We start from the raw sequence: 3241 nt of genomic DNA on the forward strand, positions 1-3241 counted from the left end.
GGAAGGGGAAGCAAAGTGTTTAGATGTTTTAAAAGGGAAGCAGAGAATTCATTCATTTGGTACATTTCAGTGGGACTGGGCAAAACAGGAAGAGCAATGATAGGAAGCAGATTTGCTATGGTCTCAAGGGAGGAGGAAGAGTAACCTTCGTGGTCTTTTTCATTTCTTACTGATATGATTAAACAACTTGCTCCTGGCCTTTTTACTAACTTTGCTGAAGAAGAAAGCAATTGGTGGCAATTAGAACTGTTGGCTTTATCAGGTGGACACCTGCTGGGAGCTAAACCAAGAATCCATTAATTTCAAAAAGTCAGCAGCTGTCAAATGGTAACAATTTCAAGTAATTTTTAACCTAAGCTGGAAGCAAACCCAGGGGCATAGGGGTGAAATTGCTTAAGAATTTACAGATACGTCATTGTCTATTACATAAACATTTTGGTCACTTCTTCAGTTCCAGTGTTTCAGTTTAAGAAACACTGGGTTGTCCTAGACTGTAATTAATAGGTTATTTATAAAAGGGCGCTGGGTTGCCATTGTATCTGGCACATCATACAGACTCTGAATGTCAGCACAAAAAAATATGCTTTTGAATTGTAACTTAAAGTGCATCATCTAAATAAAATAGCATAGCATCTAATGTTCCTTCTAACAATTCCTAAGTGTTTTTACTCTTATTGTGAATGCTTAAACCCTACAAATCCTATACTCTTAGTTGCCTATTAGAATTGAGTCTTTTTCTGTGTATATAATTCTCTCTATTGAAAGCCCCTCTTAGGCTTCGGTATACTCTTAAAGTGACAACAACAGCAGCAGCAACAACAACAAAAAACACACACACAAAAATCTCATTAAGAGGGATTAGCACCAGGATGGAAAAAAGCTATGGCCTCCATCTCTTTCTCAAGCCTCATCTTCCAGCACATTCCCCACACGTTCTCTTTTCAACCACGTTGTTGTTCTTTCAAGTCCTGAGCCGGTCATGTTCCCTTCTACGGAAAGATCCTCGACCATGCGGTTGCCTCTGCTGGAACACCCCTCTCTTCCTTCCTTAACAAATTAATGTCTGCTCAGGCTTGAGTTCAGTGCCAGAGCACTCCCTCAGGGAAAGTTCCCTGAGCTCCTTCCCGAGGTCAATGCCCTCTTGCGAGCTCTTACAGGCCCTCTTTATCCACGGCTGCATCACTTGGGCTATTGTGGGTTATTGCCTTGCTGCCCCACTGCAGTTTAAACTCTGGGAGAGTAGGGGGTTCGTCGTTGTTCACCATTATATGGTTAGCACCCAAAACAGTGCACCATACATTTGTTGAATGGATGAATGCCAGGGAAGTAAGTAATTGAATGTCATTACAGAAATGATATGGTATGTGTGAGTAAATTGCATTTGGGTTTGATGTTTACAAAGCCATCATTTACAATAACTTCAAACTGACACAAGTAACTTCAATTTCTCTCACATCGTTTGGTTTGTGTTCTGTCACTGCTTGTATATGGACAACTGTACTTCCTGTATCGTGAAATGAAAGTGCAGTAAGTTCTGGGGGGAAATGCACAGGGAAGCAAAAGCAACAAAGCAAAGTTACCTTTCAGGTCTAATTACCACACCCTCAAAGGAAAAAATAAAATTAGAGTAAATTAATCTACACTAATAAAAGAGAAAAATGCTAATTGACCATACCTTCTCTACGCCCACAGCCCATCAGAGTGAGTATGCAAATTAACCTAACAAAGATGGCGGTTAATTTGCATACGCTGAGGGAGGGAGGAGTGAAAACTGAAGACAACTTAGAAGAGGGAGGAAAAGCGGAAAGCAAGGTGGCTGCCAGAGGGAAAGCGTGGGTGGGGCAGGGTGGGGCGGGGCGGGCGGCAGCTGCAGCGGCAGCACTCGAGGCAGCAGCGGCCGCTTGCAGGAATCTTCCTGCAAACGGGCTCCTAGTAGAAAATAAAATGATAATGTCACAATGAACTGAGAATCCCTCAGATCTAAGAAGAATAGTAAAATTCTATCGAAATGGTGACAGTAGATCTTTATAAATCTTAAGCAAAACTCAAGAATTTTTAAATAAAAAGAGAGGATTGTTGCAATATTGAGTGAGAAGACTAGCATATATACAGCAGTAGGTTTACACTAACAATGTTAATAAATTAGATAGGAAAGCTCTGTGTGTGTTATAAATTTCATGTCAAGGTGTTTTTAATTTATCATGGAAGGAAAGTGGAATATATTATTTTTGGATTGATGATATAAAATCATTTTCATAATGATTGATCTAGAGAAAAAATGCAGAGGCAGAATTATTGGAAGCACAAATACCATATTTTGCAATAATGAAACCAGATAACCAGAACTACATAGCTTACAATGGGAATGAAAATTGGGAGTGGATATATAAGACATTTTGAAGAGATAATTGTCAGAAGTTGATAATACACATAGGTAAAAGAGAGAAAAAAGGATCAAAATGAAACATGTTCAAAGGCCTATTAGAAGGTTAACTTCTTTTTTTTTTTAATGTATTTTTATTTATTTCAGAGATGAAGGGAAAGGGAGAGAGAATCATTGATCGGCTGCATCCTAAACACTCCCTACTGGGGATGGAGCCTGCCACCTGGGCATGTGCTCTGACCTGGGATCCAACTGTGACCTCCTGGTCCATAGGTCATGCTCAACCACTTAGCCACACCAGCCGAGCAAAGGTTAACTTCTTTATAAACACACTCAAAAGAAATATGCTATTAGTCTTGACCAACCGGCTTCTTATTTTTATACTTTTAAAATACCGTATTTTCCGGTGTATAAGACGACTGGGCGTATAGAAGATTTTCCTGGGTTAAAAAATCATCTTATACGCCGGAAAATACGGTACTTTTAGTTTTTGACTGTGCAAAGAAATAATAATAGCTGATATTATTAGTGCCACATAAACACAAAGAATGAAAACATTTTTAAGAATGAAAAAAGGACACTTTTACATTGGGATAAGCACTTTATATTCAGGATAAATTTTGTTCGCAATAGAAATGGGTCAATTTTACATTGGGATGAGCATTTTATACACTGAATAAGTTTTGATCGCAACAGAAATGGGTCATTTAAATCCAAATTATTTCAAATTTTATTAGATTAAAATACAATAATATAGTATGAGTGGAACTAAGCTTAAATACCGTACTTATTTTTCTACATGCTCCCTTTACCCAAAAAAAAGCCTTATATAAGATAAGCAAGGTACATCTGTCAAAA

This window comes from Eptesicus fuscus, chromosome 14 (assembly GCF_027574615.1).
Source record: "Eptesicus fuscus isolate TK198812 chromosome 14, DD_ASM_mEF_20220401, whole genome shotgun sequence".
Lineage (NCBI taxonomy): Eukaryota > Metazoa > Chordata > Mammalia > Chiroptera > Vespertilionidae > Eptesicus > Eptesicus fuscus.